The 22670-nt window shown below is 38.3% G+C and overlaps 1 protein-coding gene across 1 annotated transcript in view; it reads left to right on the forward strand.

Annotated features, from left to right (window-relative positions):
* Positions 1-22670, forward strand: part of LOC114666263 (N-acetyllactosaminide beta-1,3-N-acetylglucosaminyltransferase 2-like) — an 88518-nt gene that overhangs the window by 32009 nt on the left and 33839 nt on the right. Inside the window, 1 exon segment of the mRNA XM_028821039.2 lies at positions 17284-17406. The gene's annotated coding sequence lies outside the window, so the exon portion shown is untranslated.

Here is a 22670-nt window from a genome sequence, read left to right on the forward strand (position 1 = left end):
TTGGCACCCTCAACTTAATATTTGGTTGCACGCCGTTTGGAAAAAATAACTGAAATCAAGCGCTTACTATAACCATCAACAAGTTTGTTACACCTCTCAACTGGAATTTCCAACCACTCTTCTTTAGCAAACTGCTCAAGGTCTCTCAGATTTGAAGGGCGCCTTCTCCCAACAGCAATTTTGAGATCTCTCCATAAGTGTTCAATCGGATTTAGATCCGGATGCATTGCTGGCCACTTCAGAACTCTCCAGTGCTTTGTCTTCAACCATTTCTGGGTGCTTTTAGAGGTATGTTTGGGGTCATTGTCCTGCTGGAACCCCCATGACCTCTGACGCAGACCCAGCTTTCTGACACTGGGCCCTACATTGCGCCCCAATATCTTTTGGTAGTCTTCAGATTTCATGATGCCTTGCACACAGTCAAGGCATCCAGTCCCAGAGGCAGCTAAACATCCCCAAAACATCTTAGAACCTCTACCATGTTTGACTGTAGGTACTGTGTTCTTTTCTTCGTAGGCCTCATTCCATTTTCTGTAAACAGTAGAATGATGAGCTTTACCAAAAATCTCTACCTTGGTCTCCTCTGTCCACAAGACGTTCGCCCAGAAGGATTTTGGCTTCCTCAAGTACATTTTGGCAAACTCCAGTCTGGCTTTTTTACATTTCTGTGTCAGCAGTGGGATCCTCCTTGCTCTCCTGCCATAGCGTTTCATTTCATTCAGATGTCGACGGATAGTTCAAGCTGACACTGTTGCACCCTGAGTCTGCAGAACAGCTTGAATATGTTTTGAAGTTGATTGGGGTTGTTTATCCACCATTCGGACTATCCTTCGTTGCAGTCTTTTATCAATTTTTCTCTTCCGTCCACGTCCAGGGAGAATAGCTACAGTGCTATGTGTTGTGAACTTCTTGATTATGTTGCGCACAGTGGACAAAGGAACATGAAGATCTCTGGAGATGGACTTGTAGCCTTGAGATTGTTGATATTTTTCCACAATTTTTGTTCTCCAGTCCTCGGACAATTCTCTGCTCTTGTTTCTGTTCTCCATGCTTAGTGTGGCACACTCACACACACACAACAGAAAGGTTGAGTCAACTTTTCTCCATTTTAACTGGCTTCAGGTGTGATTGCTATATTGCCAGCACATGTTTCTTGCCACAGGTGAGTTCAAACGAGCATCATATGCTTGAAATAAAACAATTTACCCACAATTTTGAAAAGGTGCCAATAATTTTGTCTGGCCTATTTTTGGAGTTCCGTGTGACATGATGTCAGATTTGGCTTTTTTTTTCCTCTATTTTTTCGTGTTGTTCCAATGCACATAAAGGAAATAAATATGTGTATACCAAAACATTTGTAATTGCAACAATTTTCTGGGAGAATTGGTGCATTTTCTGGGAAAATTCCAGGAGAGCCGATAATTTCGGCCTTGACTGTATAAGAATATAAGAAATTTAACGAACAAGGTGGAGACCATTCAGTCCATCAAGCCAGTTTTGTTTAGCTAATAGCTAAGCTGTCCCAATATCTTATCCAGATTCTTCTTAAAGGTTGAGCCAAGGTTTCTACTTTTACTTGAACTGTGCGATTATGAGAGTCCTCATTAAGATGAAAGAATTCTGCTCATCTATTCATCAATCTCTTTGAGGATTTAAAATATATGTAGATTAGTTCCCCATGGGGCGGCACGGTGGCACAGTGGGTAGCGCTGCTGCCTCGCAGTTGGGAGACCTGGGGACCTGGGTTCGCTTCCCGGGCCTTCCCTGCGTGGAGTTTGCATGTTCTCCCCGTGTCTGCGTGGGTTTCCTCCGGGCGCTCCGGTTTCCTCCCACAGTCCAAAGACATGCAGGTTAGGTGGATTGGCGATTCTAAATTGGCCCTAGTGTGTGCTTGTGTTTGTGTAATGTCCTGTGGTGGGTTGGCACCCTGCCCGGGATTGGTTCCTGCCTTGTGCCCTGTGTTGGCTGGGATTGGCTCCAGCAGACCCCCGTGACCCTGCGTTCGGATTCAGCAGGTTGGAAAATGGATGGATGCATAGTTCCCCATGTAGTCTCCTCTACTGAAGACTAAATGGGTTTAATTCTCTGAGTTTGTCAGAGTAGGACATGCCCTTAAATGCTTAGATGCACCTGCATGCTCTTCTCTGCACAGCTCCAAGTGCTGCCGTGAATTTCCTATACCGTAGTGTCAAGAACTGCTCACAGTACTCCTGATGTGGTTTTACTAGTGCATTGTGTAGTTTTAGCATAACATTCCTTGACTTATTTTCAACACTTTTTATAATATAATTTTACATTTTATTTGCTACAAGGGGGCTCCGCCTCCTGCTCGCTTTGCTCACCTACCCCCCAGCGTTGGATATCCTGAAATACATTACTCGAGCTTATTCGTTTTGGAGCCGTGCCCGCTTTGCCCGCGGCATTTCAGACGCGTGTTGTAGGCGCCTGCGTTCATTGATTTTATCCAGGCGGGCTCGTGTTTGTATATCCGCCAGTTGAGGTCCTTCGTTTTGAACCCGTGCCTGCTTTGCTTCCGCAGTTTCAGACGCACGGTGTAGGCGCCTGCGTACATTGACCTTATCCAGGTGGGTTCGTGTTTGTATCGTTGAGCTGTATTGTGTTTGAATTTGGTGTAAAGCGTTCAGCGGTTTGTACAATCCCAAGCAGCACATTATTCCTAACTTCACTCCGCAGTAGTGCCACTGACAATATGGCGGTGACGCCTGCGCCTTTCGTACTATCTTTGTGGACCTGTGGGGCCTCCGTAGCCTCTCACGTTTGACTCTGGGGTGCAGCGCAGAATCCTCTTTTCTGTGTGGTTGTGTCATTAGTGGTAGCTATGGGCACGTTGTTGCTTCATTTCTCATTCACATTAGTTGAGCTCTTTCGTTCTTGGGCCTTGACTCCTTCGTTCGCGGTACGTCTCATGGTCCCATCGCCGTGTCCCTGCGTCCATATCCGGTGTATTCTCGGTTAGTAATATGGATTTTTACTTCTGTTCATGGCTTAGTCAATGGAAATGTTTTCAATCTAAACCCACATTTTCATTCAGTTGAGCAGAGTTCAGTTGAGACAAAGAGAAGGTCAGATTCGGTTATTTTAGTCTGTGCAAGGTTAAAACTGCTGTAGGGGTACTTCCATACTGTTAAATGTTTTTCCTGCTTTGGGAGGTCAAGCCATGTTTCACTCAGAGTTTTAGACACAGAGTGAGGCTGTGGAATTTATTTTTTCTTTAAATTTTGAGGGCTGACTGCATAAAACCCTTTAGAAAGGGATTGATTTTTAATGTAGGGTTATATTCTTTTACATGTATGTGCCATATTGCATTTGGAATTTGTAAAATTTTTTTCTTTTAGTGAACATTCCATCATTCACAGTTCTGCTTTTCGACTTGCGCATTGAGCATTCACACTTTTTGGTATTGCTTTTAAATGAACATTGATTTATTTTTTTTCACAATAAATATGCCTTATTTTCTTACTCTACCTATTATTATTATTATTATTATTACTACTATTATTATTCTTAATATACAGTATATATTTTTTTTATTATTCTTAGCCATCCATCCATTATCCAGCCCGCTATATCCTAACTACAGGGTCATGGGAGTCTGCTGGAGCCAATCTCAGCCAACACAGGGTGCAAGGCAGGAAACAAACCCTGGGGAGGGTACCAGCCCACCACAGGGCGCGTGCACACACACACACTCACACACTAGGGACCATTTAGAATCGCCAATGCACCTAACCTGCATGTCTTTGTACTGTGGGAGGAAACTGGAGTACCCGGAGGAAACCCATGCAGACACTGGGAGAACATGCAAACTCCACATAGTGAGGACCCGGGAAGTGAACCCGGGTTTTATTATCATTATTGTTATTTTGTATACCACCATTACTGTTCCACGGACCTTCGGTCCTGATACTCTGTATCCAGGGTTGGCTTAACATATGAGCACTGGCTATGGGCCCCAGGAGCATACGGGCCCACGATGTTTCTGATGCTTATGTATGCTTCTGTTTTGCTGTCAACACAGGGGCCCCAGCACATTACTTTGCCTGGCGGCCTATTATGCTGTTAAGACAGCTCTGTAACATATCTCCGAAGACCTCTGAACATGACAGGGGATGAGATGTTATTGTGCCCTGTGCCTATTCAGACTTATTTACTTTTATTACTTGATCATTTACAGTATATGCAAGTGTGGTAGAAAAATGTATGGGCAGAGCTCTGAGTTTCGGGGTGTTTTTGGAAATATTTGATCTAGTGTTTGTGAGGGGATTCCTATCTGCTGTTGTATATGGCTATATTGCTGGTGGGTGAAGTTTACTCTTCCTATGACAAATCTGTTGCTTGCTGCTTAGTCTGTCCAGGCTTTGGATTTAATGTCCATTGAACAATAGTTTTAATTACCTGTTGTGTAAGATGTTTGATATTAGATTCTTTCGAAATACTGGCTGTTGGCCATAGACATGCCAAGATTTTGTAGTAAATGCTCCTTTGTAGTTTCCTACTGTATCTGCTAATACTAGGCAACATCAGCTTGAAGTGGTCACTTTCCAACAGCACCATGTAAGAACTAAAATACTTACAATGGTTTCCAGTGATTTGCAATAGTTTCTGGTATGTGCTGACAGAGATGGATGGACAGGAAGTCCAACTCTAATCTATTCTTGCTCTCAGGCCTCTTATTTATCACACCTAACTAGATAAGTCTTTAAACTGAATGGCTACATTATTATTCTGGGTATGTATGTGCATGCCTTTCTCAATCCTTTCTGAGATTACATGCCACTACTCCTCTGCCAACACATTCCTCATTTGACTTGCTAGCTTTGTAAAGTTGTTTCTGATTTAAACCTGGCTGCTTCTTTTGGTCATTGAATGCCTCTGTTAAAGTCTCCTGTTCTTTCATAACGTAAATACTGTATTAAGTGTTTTTAGTTGCACAAGGTGCTACAGTCACTATTGTTGTTGACAATGGTGCAGTGACATGACAGCAACAGGACAAGTACAAGTAGCATCATGCTTGATGTTTAAGTTTAAGACGGCATTGTTCTGTCACAGAATTCCAAACTTTGGATTCTAGTCTTAAAAGAAAAAAATCTTTCATATTGTAGTTAGGGAAAGGATTTGGAATTTCATTAGAAACTGTTCATGGTATGTCGATTTTTGATTTTTGTGTAGAGTTTCCACTAGTCTTCGTTTGCTGGTCCATCTTAAAAGGAAAAAAAAAACAAACAAAAAATTGTGCCTTTTGGCAAGCCCTTTACCATTTGAGTTCTGACAGTACCTGTATCTTCAAACAGTGTAACAACAATAAACAGCTTAATGTTTGGAGTAAACCTATTAAAACAAATAATTGTGAATTTCTGTAAATTAAAATTATAGAAAAATATGAATATTAATATTTCAGTTTTAGTTTTATATTAATGGGCATATTAATCATAAGAAAGAGACCACAAACTGAGGACTGAAGAACTAAATTCAGCCACACAGTGTACACTGTGTTTACAGTGTATACAAACAGTGGAATTTTCCAGATAGTTACGATCTTAAAATAAGTTACAAATATTCAGTATTACCGAGTTAAAATGATGATCTGTATGACACTGATTTTAAACACTTGTTAGCTATTTGTTTATTGTTTTCTATTGTTTCTCCAAGTATTGTCATTGAATTTCCTCATAAAGACTCTGTGCGTCCATACATACTGTATATTGTATTCTTTCTAACCCATTCATTCATTTTATTTATGTAGTAGGGATAAAGTGCCTACCCCAGCATCACAGTAAATGTGTTGGGGAAACAACTCCGGGTAGGTCATCATTTGATTTTAGGACCAGTCTAAATTGAAAGATGAGTTAATTTATCATGTGGGTGGATTGCCCACTCAAACATCACATGAGAACTTCCCAGGCTCGCTTTTAAATTCTGGACTTTGGCACAGCCACACTAGCTACTCTACCTCCGTCCTGCTATAATTTACAGTAGGTGTATACAACAAAATAGTACTTCATATTTTAGATGTGATTATTTACTAGAGACAATTGAACTTTAAAATGTATTTTGACTGAATTGTATCAGTAGCAAGCAATACAAAGAAGTAATTTTTATGATTAATGGATCGTATACAGTATATTGTTTTGTCCACTGTATAATCTGAGTGTAATATCATAAAGCGGTAATTCAGAAATTGTATCAGTCAAATAGATGTTGACTGTATTTATGGTAGTGTAGGCAAAGGACAAGGGTGGCAAGTACACTCTGTGAGATTGAATTTACTGCATTGTGCTAAAGGACATATAAGTCAGGTAATAAATATAGATTTTTGCGTTCACATGAAATGTAAGAATCCTGTTGAGATAAGTGCCATGTTGTTGCAGCCATCTGCCTGAACACTTTCAGAAAGTTTCACAAAATGAATGCTCAGAAGTGACAACCTCAAGGCTAGTATTGTTTACTGCGTAATGTGTTATATTTGTTAAATTTTTTTTTTAATTAAAATGGAAATTTTACACTTGGATTTCTTTCATGAGAACTGTCTTTTAATTTTGGACTAAGAAATAGGTTAACAAAAAATGTTTTTGTTTGGTAGTTGGTATGGAGAGAGCAAATTTCTTATATGTTTTGGAGAGAGTAAATCAAACTCAAATGTCCAAGGTAAATGTGGTTGTGTCATTTTTTTCTGGGTGTCCATGGAAGTGAAATTTGTGTAGTAACTGCTGTTAATTCAGTTTTTGAAATTGTACTAAAATATATTTTACCAGTCATTTTCTTTCTTTAGCTTTATAATAAGCCATGTGAACAAGAAATATTTTACTTCCCTTCAGAACTAGTGCAGCCCCTCTCTCTGGTATTATGTCTCCTGCTCTGATCAGACAACTTCTCAGTACTAATTTAATGAAGGGAGTATATTTTTGTTAAACTGTCTCAATGCCGAAGCACACGTATGGAGTTTGTTCATGTGCAAATTGTGTTCTTCCTGACTACTAGGTCTCCTTCACATTGTCAAGTCCCCTCAAAAATAAAATTTAAAGTGTGAAGTGTTTCCCAATATGCAAATGTGAGAAGGATCAGGACCCTGTCTTAATTCTGTCCATCCTAATTCAAGTCTGTGATTGATTTACCACAGTGTGTAAATGTTTTACCTGTAATAATTAAATCTTATGTGAACCAGGTGTTCTTGGCCGTCAGTAGTATTTTTGGAATACTGATGCAAGAAAAAAAACCTGGTCTTAACAGAAGTGGCCTGCAAGGAAAACTCTTCTTTGTATTGATTTGCCTAGTATGTGAACATTAGAAAGTTCTCATGTGCCTTGTCCTTCTTTTCTGATGGCCCTATTATATATTTGTCAACTTCTTTTTTTGGATAACCCAGTTTTGACAGGATACCCTGTGGTTCCCCCTGCCACATTGAATTGGCTTAAGTAGTGTATCTACAGAGGTGTATATGCCCTGGGAAAGTTTAGAATTGCAGCCATGCCCCTAAATGCAACTGTCACTCTCCTATATACAAACAGCTGAAGGAAGTCAAAAAGGGCCTCAACAGTTTTCTTATAATGTTGCAGTGGGGACTTTGAACGTTGGAGGTAAAACTTCCTTTACTAATGGATGCAACAAATCAAAGACTGATGTTGGAAGCTGTTTTCGTTGCTTTTAGGAATATAGATGTCAACAAAGCAGCTGGACTGAATGGTATTTCAGGTTTTTTATTGAAGTCTTTTGCAGAGGAGCTAATAGCTGCTTAGTGTCATATTTCAACAACACAAAGATTCTCATATTGTTCCAACATTATGGTTGGAAGTTGGTTATAGTACCAATACCAAAGAAGCTTTATCTGCAGGAAAATGATTATAAACATGTTGTTTTAACATCCTATTGTAATGAAATGTGTGAAAAACATTGTGGCCAAGAGACTGCTATCTAAGGTATAAGCAGACCTAAACCCATACTGGTTTGCTTATAGCCGTCTCTGGGGTATGGATGATGCAAATCACAGTGTTGTTCATGTTTTTATAAACTATCTTAAGAATCCCAAAGCTCACATTAGGTGACTTTTGTTGATGTTTAGTTCAGCTTTGAATATTCTGCAGCCAATACTGTATGTTCTTACTACGTTACAGCAGATAATTGTCAATCCTTCTACTATTAAATGGTACTTCTCATTTCTTGAAGACCGTTTTTTTTTTTTATATATATATTTTATTAATTTTATTGTAATCATTCCGTACAAATAGATCAATTTTTTACAAAAAATAGGATTGAAATAGTTTTGAGTCTCGGGTTGATACTACTCCTCTTTGTCATGGGGTTATAAGCTCACTATTTCTATTTACATTATAGACAAAAGAATATACTTGTTATAACTCAGTAATCTATATTGTGGAGTTCTATGATTATACAAGAATTCTTGTTCTGTCTGATAAAAGCATAGTAGTGGCTACATTTAAAAAAAGCAGTTGAAAGGTTTGCCTGGTGATGTGAACAGCATTTCCTTTTTCTTAATGTTAGAAAAAGTGAGCAAATGGCATTTAACCATAGGTCTGTTGGTGATCATTTGCTGGTGCTTGTTTATGATTGTTGTGTAGCACAGGTGAAATCATACAAGTACTCAGGGGTTCATCTAGATACTGAATTAAAATGGTGCATGCAGGTTAATGATGTCTGTGTCAAGTTGCAACAACCTCTGTATTTCCTGTGCAGACTGAGATTGTTTGGTGTAAACAAAAAAAAAATAGTGCTTGTCTATTTCAGTGCAGTAATAGAGAGCAAATTAAGCTACGATATCTGCCTGGTTTTGAAACCCCTCATTCCATCCTAGGTCAAAAATTACTAGACTTGGTTTTCAGTTTTGTATATGTCAAAACTGCTCTGTATGAAGAACCCATCTTCAGGTAAGCCAAAAAAAAAAGTAATAATAATTTTGGATCCCACACTTGTTGGATTCTAAATTTTGGCTGCTTTCTTTAGACCAGCATCCCCAACTGTAGACTAGATGAATGCTTTCTTTTGTACCAATGTCTATTTAAAATCTTAATACAAAGATATATACAGAGAATGTATAGGCAGGTTATAGTCTTCTGTGTCTTAAGTTTGGAAGAACAAATAAGGGGAATAAGGGATGATCTGATAATTGTATTTTTTTTTTTGTCAACACTATACCTAAAAGGCTCAAAAAATCCGCTCCAGTTTGTTGCTGTGTTGGGATGTAATTCAGGCCCTGAAGTTAGTGCCTAAAAGCAGTACATGTAGCAGGTTTCATCTTTAAAATCAAGGTTTCAAATTAGTACTTGGAGCAAAAGTGGGAGGTCCTCAGGTATTAATTTAAATGCTTGAGCTTGCTATTATGTAATGATAATAATGCCCGAATAAATTCAGTGCAACATATGCTTGATGATTCCTTGTCTTACATAGAAATAGATTTTGACAGGTTTGAATTCACTAAACATATCTTATGGATTAGAGTGTGCAGGGGTGAGCGAGGTAGTGTGCAGTTAAAGTGTCTTTTGTTACTGTGTTACATGGGGTGAGTCTTGTTACGGCAGGCTCTGGCCCGAAGAGTATTTGCTCTATGAGAAATTGGCTCCAGGTCACGTCTGTTTAATGACTCCTGGTGTAGTGGCCATGATGCTGGACTTTTAAACCTCAGTGAGTATGGTTGGCTTACTTACAACATGTATGTTATTTGTCAATTTTCTTCCCTATAGTTTCACAAAACTTTTTGACAGTCATATTTAAAGAAATGCGGATACACACACAGAACCGTTGTGACTGCGTCATATCACCTTAACTCCGTTTGGCTCAGGGCAAACGTTGGACACCTTTAGTTCATGCCATTGTTTTGTCATTGCAACATCCACATTACTAACCGAGAATGGTAAACCGGATGGAAGCAGGGACATCCGGCCATGAGCCTTAGCCGAAAAAAGACGTACTGCGCAGGCGCCGCAAGAAATGAGGCGCCGCGAGAGGCGGCCGCGACCACAGAAAAAAGGAGTCAAAGAAATGAGGCGCCGCGACCACAGAAAAAAGGAGTGAAACGCCGGCGACGCACACAGTGCCGCACCAAACCCATTGCACACGAAACTAGCACACAAAACAAAAGAAGCCGCTCGCGCCCCACAAATCCCACACCCACCTCCAAGCACATCCCCCCTCCCCTAAAAGCAACTGACGGGACACGCACAACAAGCCCCTGGCACACAAAAAAAACGAACCCGCAACCCCTCCCCCCCCCCCCCTACAAGCAACGGACGGGACACACACAAAGAGGAGGATTCAACAAGCCCCTGGCACACAAAAAGAAAGAAGATGCTCGCGCCCCACCACTCCCACCACCCCCTCCAAGCAACATCCCCCCCCACCCCCACCCTCAGATGCCAGCAAAGCACACAGCACCGCACGAATCCCATTGCACACAAAACGGGACGCACACAAAGAGGAGGATTCAACAAGCTCCTACCACACCAAAAAAAAGAAGCCGTGACCGCCACACCAAGCCCATTAGAGACGAAACGGGACAGACTACGGACATGGCACACGAAACGTTCACAACAACGACGATTCAGACCCACAAACACACTAACATCAATAAGAAGTGACACCCAAAGCCCCATTTCTAAAGGAACCGTCCGTATTAAACATACGTCATCTCAATACCTTCACACTATGCAGCATAGGTGGATCTCCTTACAATAAAGCACTATTAACCGTTCAACTGCAGAAAAGGCTCCATATTAACAGTGAGTGCGATCCTCCTTATTACTTATCCATATTTCTCACGCTGAAGAACAAACAAGTCATGAATACACGCTCACGGGTACAAAACGATACGGCTCGGATAACGGAACCAAACACACGAACCCGCATGAAAAAACAAAATACACGGCGGCGCATACAACGCGCTTCTGAAACTCCGGGAGAAAAAATGTCTCGGCTCCAAAAACGCAAAGCTCAACTAACCCCGTTACAGAGACGAGCCCAAATGGACCGACACAATCAACGTAGACGCATACAGCGCGCGTCTCAAAGTGCTGCATCGAAACAGGCATGAGTTCAAACCGAAAGACCTCGCGTCTCAGACATACAAAAACGGGAGCGAAGAGACAGCATAAATGAACGCAGATGTCTACAACGCGCATGTGAACTGCTGGAAAACAAGCAAGCAAGGCTCCAAAAACAGAAAGCTCAACTGACCGACATACAAAAACGGACAAGGCTCGATACAAACAATGCACGACGTAGACTGAAACTGACTTTTCGCACAGCACAGGCGAATCGATTACACCTCCAAAATAGCGCGTCCCAAATACTGGACATGCAACAACGCGCCTCTCAAACGCCACAAGCAAAACATGCCCGTCGCGGACATCAACGCCAGACACCTGCTAAACACTTGCGCCACTTAGCTGACAACGCGTTCAATAATGAGTCCACTATTGAGGAAAATTCATTGGGATTAATGAATGTCATTTGTAATCATTGTCATTCACTTAACTTCCCTGAAGAAACAACTGGCAATACAAGTAATGAATTTACACGTTGTTGTCAAAAGGGTCAGATTACTGCCTCCTTTACATTCATATCCTGAATATCTACAGAAGCTTCTAACTAACGATGTACCTGAAAGTAAAAACTTTATGAACTGCATTAGATCCTACAATAGTTCATTTGCTTTTTTCATCTACCGGAGTAAATATCAGGCCAGCAAAAGGCAATGGCCCATACTGCTTTCGCATATGTGGACAAATATTGCATCGCATTGGAACAGTGCACCCTGAAACAAATCAACAACGCAAATATGCACAAAGATATTATTACAATTCCCCAATCCTTTATCTGCGACGACTTAGTTACAGAGATATTTGGAACAGCAATCTCATTAGACCAAATACCCCTTTTAACACAACGCACTATATTATGTCCAAAAAATATTAATGTTGATCACATTAATAACCAGGTCATTTCATTACTTCCTGGAGAGGCACGGCTCTTTCTAAGCTCTGACAAAGTTGACTCTGATGACGACAATGAACATCTGAATTTCCCCTTAGAATATTTGAACACTATTAACCCAGCCGGATTACCACAACACAATCTTAGCCTTAAAAACGGAACAATAATCATGCTATTAAGAAACCTTAACACTAAACAGGGTTTATGCAATGGCACACGTTTAGTCATCAACACCATAACACACAATGTTATTCAAGCAACAGTTCTTACAGGATCACATGCTAACATTACTGTTCTCATTCCTAGAATTGACCTTACGAGTTCTGACCTAGAATTACCTTTTACATTGAAACGCCGACAGTTCCCCATTAAACCTGCATTTGCCATGACCATCAACAAATCACAAGGACAAACCATGGACAAGGTTGGCATCTACCTCTCTGAACCCGTTTTTGGACATGGACAACTTTATGTTGCCTTCTCACGTGTTCGACGTTCATCTGACGTTAAAGTTATAAATGCTCCATGCCAAGGAAGACTCATTCAAGGACAGGACACCATCTTTACTACTAATGTTGTGTACAAAGAAATATTCCAATAAAGCATTACTCTGTGCCAAACACTGTATTGTTTGCTTTCTATATGCATCATCCACACCTGCACACTATTCTATATCTCATTCATACATCTCACTCTTTGTCATGCCCCAACGCCAGGGGTTGGCGAGCGAAGCGCCCTAGTTTTTTAACTAATTTATAGTAAAGCGGTAAAGTTGTTTACAACATTTTAACTAAATCCTTATTGTTTTAAATAAGTCAGATCAAGTATTAAGCTAACAGTGCAATAGGCATAAAGCTAACAGCATTAACCACGTTCCACCTCATGTTTCCATTAAACACTTGATCTGATGGTATAATTGTGGCACATGTGTATCTATATTTTGGGTGCATTTCTACATTTTGGTGAATGGATTTTTAAGAATAGCCAGTATTTCCGTAAGATGTTACAAACTAAAATTAAATTTAATGTGCATAGTTTTTTAAATAGAATTGCACATTTCACACTAACTACTGGAATATTTAAATTTTAGCACAGCAAAAACACAAAACCCCAAAATATTTGAAAAGAATACAGTAATCCCTCACCTATCGCGGGGGTTACGTTCCAGAGCCCCCCGCGATAGGTGAAAATCCACGAAGTAGCGACCTATATTTATTTTATTATTTATACATATTTTAAGGCTTTATAAACCCTTCCCACACTCTTATAAACATTTCTCACTCTCTTGTTAACCTTTCCCACACTCTTATAAACACTTCTTATGCTCTTAAACACTTTCTACATTCTTAAACACCACAGACCAACACTGCACACTGCACGCAGCGATCAGACATCAATGTGTCTGCACTCGCTTTGTGAAGGGGGGCAGCTGAACTCACGCTGAGCAGAAATGGACTTTGTGCTGCTTCTGCCAAAATGCCTGCTTGTCGCTCTGCGTGGAAGCAGGAGGAGTGTGTGTGTGGTTTTGTGAGGGCTGAACGCATGTTCGCTCAAACCCCCCCTCAAACCCCCCTCCTCGGAGGCGCAGTTCGCATTGTCAAGGGGGTGGGGAGCTGAATGAACGCTAAGGAGAAGTGGACTTTGTGCTGCTTGTCGCTCTGCCTGTCAGTAATTTAAAAGCCTGTACATCACCAATTTTCCTGTCTCACTGTCTTGTCTTGCGTGAAGTTAAAATGTTTTATAATAGTGAGATGTTACTCATATCCTTAGCCCGACATCCACATATCATATGTGTTAACAAAGTGTGTTTTATAAGTTTACATGTGTTTAAAGCATGTGGGATGGGTATTTTAAGGCTTTAACTATAAAAATGTTTATTTATATGGTCTTTCTATATCGCGGATTTTCTCCTGTTGCTGATGGGTCCGGAACATAACTTCCGCGATAGTCAGGCAATCACTTGTATTTAAAAACCCGCGAAGTCGTGAATCCGCGAAAAGTGAACCGCGAAGTAGCGAGGGATTACTGTATACAATTTTTTTGTTTTTTTGTTTTGCCTGGGGGCTCGGTAATGGCTGTAATAGCTAGTCAAAACAATTATTTAATTAAAATTGGTAAAAAAAAAAAAAAAAAGCAACACAAACCGCCTCTGCAGCAACTTCAGCAAACATGAGTGTTAAGCTTTGATTTACTTGTATGGAAATAATTTCCAGAGTTTAGGGGGGTCTACCATAGTTTTGCTTTATATTTGGAATTATGCATCTTGATATCACATTATAAACCCTAGAGCAGGGGTGGCAAACTCCAGGCCTGGAGGGCTGCAGTGGCTACAGGTTTTCATTCTAACCCTTTTCCTAATCCGTGACCAGTTTTCACTGCTAATTAACTTTTTCCCCATCACTTTAATAGCCCTGTTAGAAGAGTTCAGCCCTCTGAATTGATTCTTTTCTTCATTAAATGACAGCCAAGCAGAAATGAGATGTGAAATGAGCTAACAGATGACCAGCTAAACTGGGACTTCAAACACCAACCAATTTCACTCTAATCACTTTCTTAATAAGAAACCAATTCCTGCTGTTAATTAAACCCGTTATTTAATTCCGTGGCTTGTTGCTGCTCTCATTCTGCCACAGCACACATTTCGAAAACTGTTGTTTTTCTGTTCTTTCTAAGAGCACCGTCAAAATGTTTTGGTGACCTGAGAGATCAACCTTGCCAAGACCATCACCTCTCTTTAATTTCAGATATTGTGTGATGGGCACAGGGGAGCTGGTCATGTGGTGGCTTGTTTTGTGTCTCATTGTCTGGCTGCTAATTAAAGAAAATGAAACAACTATGGGGCCTGAGTCAGAGTAATTTTAAAAGAAGTAATCCACAGCAAAAACTGCTCACTAATTAAGAAGATGGTAAGAATGAAAACCTGCAGCCACTGCGGCTCTCGAGGCCTGGAGTTCGCCACCCCTGCCCTACAGTAAAGGCATTGATAAGTTAGGTAAGGGGGAAAGTGGTGCTTAAACCAATGTGTGTCTTTATATGTGAAAAGCAGGATTTTCAAATTGACTTAAAACTTTTAACAGAAACCAGTGAAGAGATTTAAGCAATAGTCTAGTTACAGTCCTCTAGGACAAAGTCAAATACTGCCTTAATTTTACAGTACACCTATGCTGGCAAAAACAGATTTTAGAAATTGTGGGACCTATATTATAGGTGGATTGAGCTCACAAACCTAAAACTAAAATTCAGTCCAGTTGAGTTAAGAGTTGTCAGTATTGCTATGCCAGTTAGTGGGATTTTTACCACCCACTAAAAGAATGTGTTTTTCCACATGTAAAGGTAAATAATCACTCTCTTTCTTCAGCTAAGTCATAAATTAATGAAAATAGTATCATTGTTTAATTTATAAATATTATGACTGATAATGTCTCTTAATTATGCAAGAAGGAACATTTTAGGAATCCAAACATAGCATTCCAATTAAGTCTGTTAAAATTAAGTTCATTTAAGTATTAATCTTTGGGATGAGTGTTTTTCATAGATATTATATTTATATAGCTACCACATCAACACTAGGCTACTGTCACTTGAATACATGAAACAGTTATTTCCCTGAACATTTACTTTGTATGAGATGGGGATATTTCACAAGATTCTTCTTGCTTGGTGGGCTACATGATGAATTAATGCTTAATTTGAACATTATTTAGAATTGTTAAAATTCCAAATGATGACACTGCTGCAGAAGTTTTTACATGATAGAAAATTATTCTGGAAACGTGATTAACGTCACTAATAGAGTGGCATGCAAAAGTATTCAATCTCCTTGAAAGTTGTCATAATTTTCTGCATGACAAAAGATTTGTTCACATATTTATCCATTCAATATATTTAATGTGAACTCTTTTTCTGTAGCAATACAGTTCCAAAGTCAAAATAAACCATTGACTATAGATCTTTAGCTGAAGAAGAAAAACAAAGCTATGAACAGTGACCTAATGAATATGCTTGTGGGTACAGAATTGCATTGTTACCCAGGAGGACTTTAAATTTGAGCTTCTATCCTTTAGATTGAGAGAACCCAGTTGAAGAGATTGAACAGCTGGTGAGAATGCTCACTTGGTGCTTTCACACTGGACATGTCACAAACATCAGTAACAGGGATTATATTTCATATTTGGCACTTGACCATCAAAAGTGAAGACACTTTTCTGCTATTGGCACAGACGTTGGCAGTACATTTTCTGAAGGCATGAATTGAAGCCTGGTTTTACAGTATATACTGTATGTATATGTGATGAGCTGTGGTGACTTTGGATGATACATTCAGGACTGATTTTTATAGGTGCCATTCATTATATTCATGTTGTATTGTTAAAAACAGGCACATTTACTGCCTGATGTTAGACTTTGTTAAAATAATTTTGTTACCCTTTTGTTGCTATTTTCAAGTACAGCAGGTGATTGATACTCAGTACAGTACTTGAAATCTGTCAGTAAAAGATTATATCACTTGTTTGACTTCTGTGTGTTACCATAGTGCTGTTGTGCTTGTACTTGTTTATTTAAGAGCTTGAAGCTTCTTCCCATTTGTTGAAGTATTTTGTGCTAGAGTTTTTAAAATGACCATACAGATCTCTTTGGAAAAAGAAATTGGATGGAGGAAAAAATTAACAACATGCAGGTTCTGAAGTAATACTTTAAGCATTTGGTACATTTGTTGTTAACCATACTTGTCAAAATGGAATGTTTAAGTGCATTTTTTGATTTTGCTGTATAAGAAACAGTTTCAAGAAAAGTTTTTTGCTTCTCCTCAAAGTTTGGAATAGCCTTATTTTTAAATAATGAATATTTAAGGATAAGCTTGTTTATTTTTCTATTTTCATACATTTCTTACACATTTTGCCTGTGCTTTGTAAAGAAAGTAAAATGTTTAATAAGAGTTAAGATGATAAGGATTAAAGGTAATGAATAACCAAGAGTTGAATAGTAACATTTTAGCTAAAGTTTGAAACTTCATTTAATCAGTCTTTTTAGGCCTTTTATTTTTCACTAATATTTTCAATGCTAAATATTCTATTTTTCCATAGTAAACAATTTCTAAGTTTAGGCACTTAAAGCACTCATTCTATATCTGAAAACTAATCCCCTTTGCTTTGTCCAGTTTCCTTTTTAAGCATAGATTATTGTAATTTTATGATTTATTTTTCCCTAATACATTTGTTCCATATTTCTAACTTAGATTGTATTTAATTCATTCAAACTAAAAGTTTGCCTTTTTTTTGCTACTGTCGTCATTATTTAAATGAGTTTGTTGTTGTTCTCTAGGTAACAAGACGGCCAGTTCTCAGAATGGGCTAATGAGTACCTTTGTAGGGAGGCTGGAGAATTTGAAGAGTGCACAGAGAATTCATTTCATTTGTGTTTAGAGTGTGAGTGAGCTACAGCAAGGTACGTAGTTTTTATTAATCTAATTTAAGCTGCCAGATTGTTGGCCTAGAATATTTTTCAGCATTGGTATTTCTACATTTTTTGAATTTAATGTTTAAAATGTTCTGAAAGAGAAGTTTTGAATTATTTAAGGCAATTACACAATTTACTATTTTATATTGACTGAATTGTAAGTCACTGAGTCATGGTGACTTTTATCAAAACCTTGTATATAAAGAACATTTGTTTACATCCAATTTTATAGACAACTGGAAAGTGCTGCATTTGTCAACCCAGTGGATAATAATGTGTGTGCTTTGCTTTGGTTCTATGATGCATGTAGTTGTTGATTGGTGATCATGTTTGGTTCTGATGGACAGGTTGTAAGTCAATCTGGATCTAAGTCAAACTGGTATATGTGTAAAACTGTATAAGTCCCTTAAGTCATATTTATTTTAAATGATTTTTTTATCAGCTTCATGAGTCTGTGTTGTGTTACATCATCAATGTGAGCCTGTCCCAGTGTTCATTGTGTTAACTGTGAGAGGAGCAATTGTACCGGTAGAGTTCAAGCACTCAAGTTTTCTGTTTTAACATTTCAGCCTGTTAATAATAAACATTAATAGGTAATGTGTGGTTTCATTACCCCTCTGTGGCAGTTCACACAAAGCGCCATATTGTGAGTCACAACACAGACCTTTGGAGGTTAACTGGAGCTAAAGCGTAGTACAGTGTGTGCGGTGAAGACTGGTTATAATGGGATAACTTAAAGTCATATACAGTTGCATTCGCTTTCTTTTCCTCTGTCATACTGATTGATCACCTTCATTTTTGTGTCAGGGATCAATTACCTTTTTTCCTGTAATTGTAAGACAAATGTAACTGAACATACTAATAAACTCAGAATGAGTCCCGACATACAGAGCTGGCATGGTGAAAACTGTTGTTTGCCTGTGAGACGCAGTAACAGTCGTAAGTCTAATGGTTAGTCAACGACTACCTATAAATATATGCTGGTTTCAGCCTCCTCAGTGTCAGGAAAAATATCTTTTATAGGTTGTTGTAATAATGCAGTTCTCTATGGATTTAGGTCACGAATATGTCAATGAAAACCAGTTAAGAACTATGAGCAACCTCAGAATATTGTGTGTTGTAGTCTTTTGCTTAGCTGTTAACAAATCCCACACACATTTCTGCCTGTCTAATTTTTTTTTTTAATGTGAGGTAACTGTGCCATTTCTAGCGACATCTGTTGTTAGTTGGGAATTTACCCGTGTTAAAATTCCAGTCAGTCGTTTTCCACTGTCTGAAATTTTGTACTGGCATTATTTCAGTTAACTTTAGTGCACATATTTAATAGTGGAATCAAAAATAGACATTCTTTGAGAATAATAATGTTATACAGACAGTAATTGGGATATAAAAAACCAAAAATAATCAAAATCCTAACATTATAACATCAGGTGCACGTTAATTAGTAAATATGAAGGTAATTAAGGATACTTTTGATGCATAAGAGTTCATTTACAAAAACTGATATTTGGGTTATTGGATACACTTGTGGCACTGAAAATCTGTTTAATTTCAAATCAACCACGTGATGTTAAACAAATCAGATTTGCACTTAAGGATGTGGCCATTTCCTTGCATCATGTAACACGTCAGCATCATGAAGAGAGATGATTGCACAGATGTATTTAGATGTCATTTCTGTTATTCAAAGGCTCTGCAATTGTTGTTTTCTCTGACTCGCAATATAGGAGGACAGCATGGAGGAAAATGCTAAGGCACATCATGCGATACTTCACTTGGTAACTTGGATAACTGTATTTAGAATGTGAGTCCTGCTTCTGAAACAGAGTAATTGAAGAGCGTTCGTAGGGAATAAAAACAAACATGTTAGGACCCATGTTTACACTTTATCCCATATCACTACATGAAAATGGATGCATGGTATGTAAATGCTATATCTAGATTATTTAATGTAAATTATAAGACATTAGATTGAATTTCTTCACTGATTCTGATTTGGGCATCAAGACCTAGTAGTTTAAATGTGATCAGTTTTTGAACACTAACTTAATTCAATTCAAAATAAAATTTTAAGAAGAGGAGCTCATTTTATCATCTTTGTATCCAAGCCACAGATCTAGAGACAACCACTTGGTTTGTAGCTTGTCTTGATTTTTACTTACTAATTGTTGCCGGTATTACCTGTGTGGACACCACACGAGGTTTCCTTTCACATCCAAGTGATACACTCTCATAAGAAAAGGTGGGCTCCACTCTTGCACACCTCAAAAAAGAATGGATCTGACTTGCGTAGAATATAGTCAGAATAGGCTTCTATTCCAACAGCAGCACTAAATTAAATTAAAAGATACAGAAAATGGATGAAGGGACTGACAAATGTAGTCTTGTCCATTTAATTCAGAAGATGCAAAGACACTGTTCCCTACTCTGGGGATATGTGTTATGTTTTTATTGAAATCAAATAATCCTGCTGTCACTTTTAATTTCCACATTTAGCTATGAGACACTTAAAGCAAAAAAGGTGGTGACTTGGTTACATCATATTGTTTTTAAAAGCATCCACAAATATTATATTTTAATTTCTGACCTGACACCATAAATAATGGGGAAAAATTGGCAATAATGAATTCCTATATATTTTGTTGAATTAATTCAACGTCAAGCTTAATTAAATGAAATTGTGCAGGATTTTAAATACACAAGATTTATTTAATCCTGTGTTGATTTTCAAGCCTTGGACATTTTGGTTCTTTAACCAGAGTTCATTAGTACTTCTCCCTCCTCCTTTTTTTTTTTTTTTTTTTCTATACTTTCTCTCATTCACATAAAAATACCAGTGAGACCATGTTGGATGGGTAGCTGCTGGTTGCATTATAATTTTTGTTATGTTATTAATTGAAAGTTGAATAAGAAAACAAGAAGTAAACAAATAGAAGGAATATAACTGTTGGGCCAGATGATCTAATGTCCACACCTACCTCTCTTTTATATGAATCGGTATGTGTTCCACAAATTAAATATTGGAATATACTACATATTGCATTGTAATGATCTTTTATCTACTTCTTCCTCAGTGTGATTATTTATTTAACCTTAAACTCTGTAAATCTCAGTTTTGAGTGTTCATCAGGAAACCTCTGAAGTTAATGGATAATATAAAAGAATTGTTTTACAGCAAAGCAAACTATGTAGACTATATTTAGTTTAAAAAATGCAGCTGCTGGGCAGTAGATAGTGCTGTATGTGCAGAGCCCAATCTGATACTTTGCAACGTGGGATTGCCAATTGAGTGGCAGAAGGCAGAAGCAGTCCGTAAAGGAAAAACATACAGGACTATACAGAAATAACTTTTCTCTTTATAGTTGCAGCAGAATTACAGTACAGCAGTGTTTCTTAACCTTTCTGGTGTCATGACCTATTTTTTCATATAGTAAGTTCACAAACCACTACCATTATAAACCATAGCAACTCACAACCTGGTACTTGCGAAACACTGTCATTGTAACAGCCAAGTAAGATGCAACCAGCATGTACAGTTTTATTGGCTGTGGCCCCTAAAAATGCTCTTGAAAGTGTTTTTTTTTAAAGCCACAAAATGAAAATTAGAAATATAGAAAGTTATTTTTCCATTGTAATTTATTACAAAGGAAGCCAGCTTTTGATTGTTGAGGTGAATATTTAATTTTTCTATTATAAAAGGAGATACTTTTATTGTGCTGGGGAAGTATTGAAAAATCTTTTCTTGGTGCAACTACTGCCTCAAAATGTGATGATATAACCTAATAATTGACATTTTTGGCAGGGGCAACAAAGACCTGTGAGAGAAATGAGGTCAGTGTGGGCGAAGCCATCTTCAGAAGCTGTGCAGAGGGTCTGTGTGTGCGCACGTGTGTGTTTGATCAAGCACTTAAAGAGCAGAACATGCAAGATCTGCTTAAATGCATTGGCCTGGGTGTATGGCTGTTTGTTAACCCGGGAAGGATCCTGGCTTGGATTTACTCACAGACTTTTGGGAAAGTGAGTGCAGATGCTGTTGCTTCTGTCTGCAAGTAAGTGGTGTGGCACAGAGGACATGGCATGAATGTGTAGGCAAGAGATTTGTATGAAAAAGAACACTGGAATAGTATGGAAGGAACATCAGCTGCAGCATTGACCTCCAGCAATGGAGATGGAGAGGCACTGCCTATCACAGTGTACTATGCAGCCAGCACCAATGATAACAAAACTTCTGAGGAATACTGTTATTAAAAAATCAAAAATTAAGATTGGTGGTTGTACTCTTTAACCATATGTTGGTCAAAGGACAGCATTAAAAGATCTCAATGTCAACATCAAATTCAATTAAATCACGAGAGTGACAACTACTCCAAAATCCAGAACACTGCAGGCTAGTGGAGCCCAGCACAAAGAAAATTTCACATGCTTCAAAAATATTTTTCTAAATAAGAATTTGCATTGTGCATACCGTAGTAAATTGGAAAACTTTGAGTATGACCAGCATGATGAGTTTACTGTAAGAGTGTTAACAAATTGCATTAAATTACTGAAGTGAATTTACTATTTATTTTATTTTTACACAGCAGCATCCTTTCCTGGGAAATGTAAGGTATTGCTCAAATTGCCCTTGGTGTAGAAACCCCACTGAACATTAACCATTTAAAATTATAAAAAGGAAGATTCTGGAAGTATTTGACCTAAATCAGATAATGTAAAACCGAAAACCATTATTTTACATTTGAATATCAGTTTTGCCATTAAATAAGGTTTTTTTTTTTTTGTTTTGTTTTTTTTTTACATTTCTGTAATGAAATTTGATCTTACTCCAGCTGTACAGCCAAGTTTTTGATGAACAGTATGAGGCTAGCAAACTTTTGAAATACATTTCACCACATACTATACCTTTTTGTTTTCACATTAGGATTTAGCATTGTAATACCCGCTTCATAGTCAGGCCACCTCTTCGAGTAAGGAGGTTGTCTGTCAGCTTATTTTCCAAGATATGAAAGAAACACACATGCCAGTTCTTTGAATTAGATGCATACAGCACCTTTTACCCACCACTGACCTTGAGGATGGCTACCATCTTGGTTAACAGTCAAGCGGTGTCATGCAGCCACATTCTGAATGGTGTATAGTCTTGTGGTTGAAACATTTCTGGCACAAGGTATACTTTCCTTTTTTCAAACAGACCACATAGTGTTAGTCGATGATCTACAGAAAGTGCGGCACTGTGTTATCTTTGATTGTAAGAA

This window comes from Erpetoichthys calabaricus, chromosome 15 (genome assembly GCF_900747795.2).
Source record: "Erpetoichthys calabaricus chromosome 15, fErpCal1.3, whole genome shotgun sequence".
NCBI lineage: Eukaryota > Metazoa > Chordata > Cladistia > Polypteriformes > Polypteridae > Erpetoichthys > Erpetoichthys calabaricus.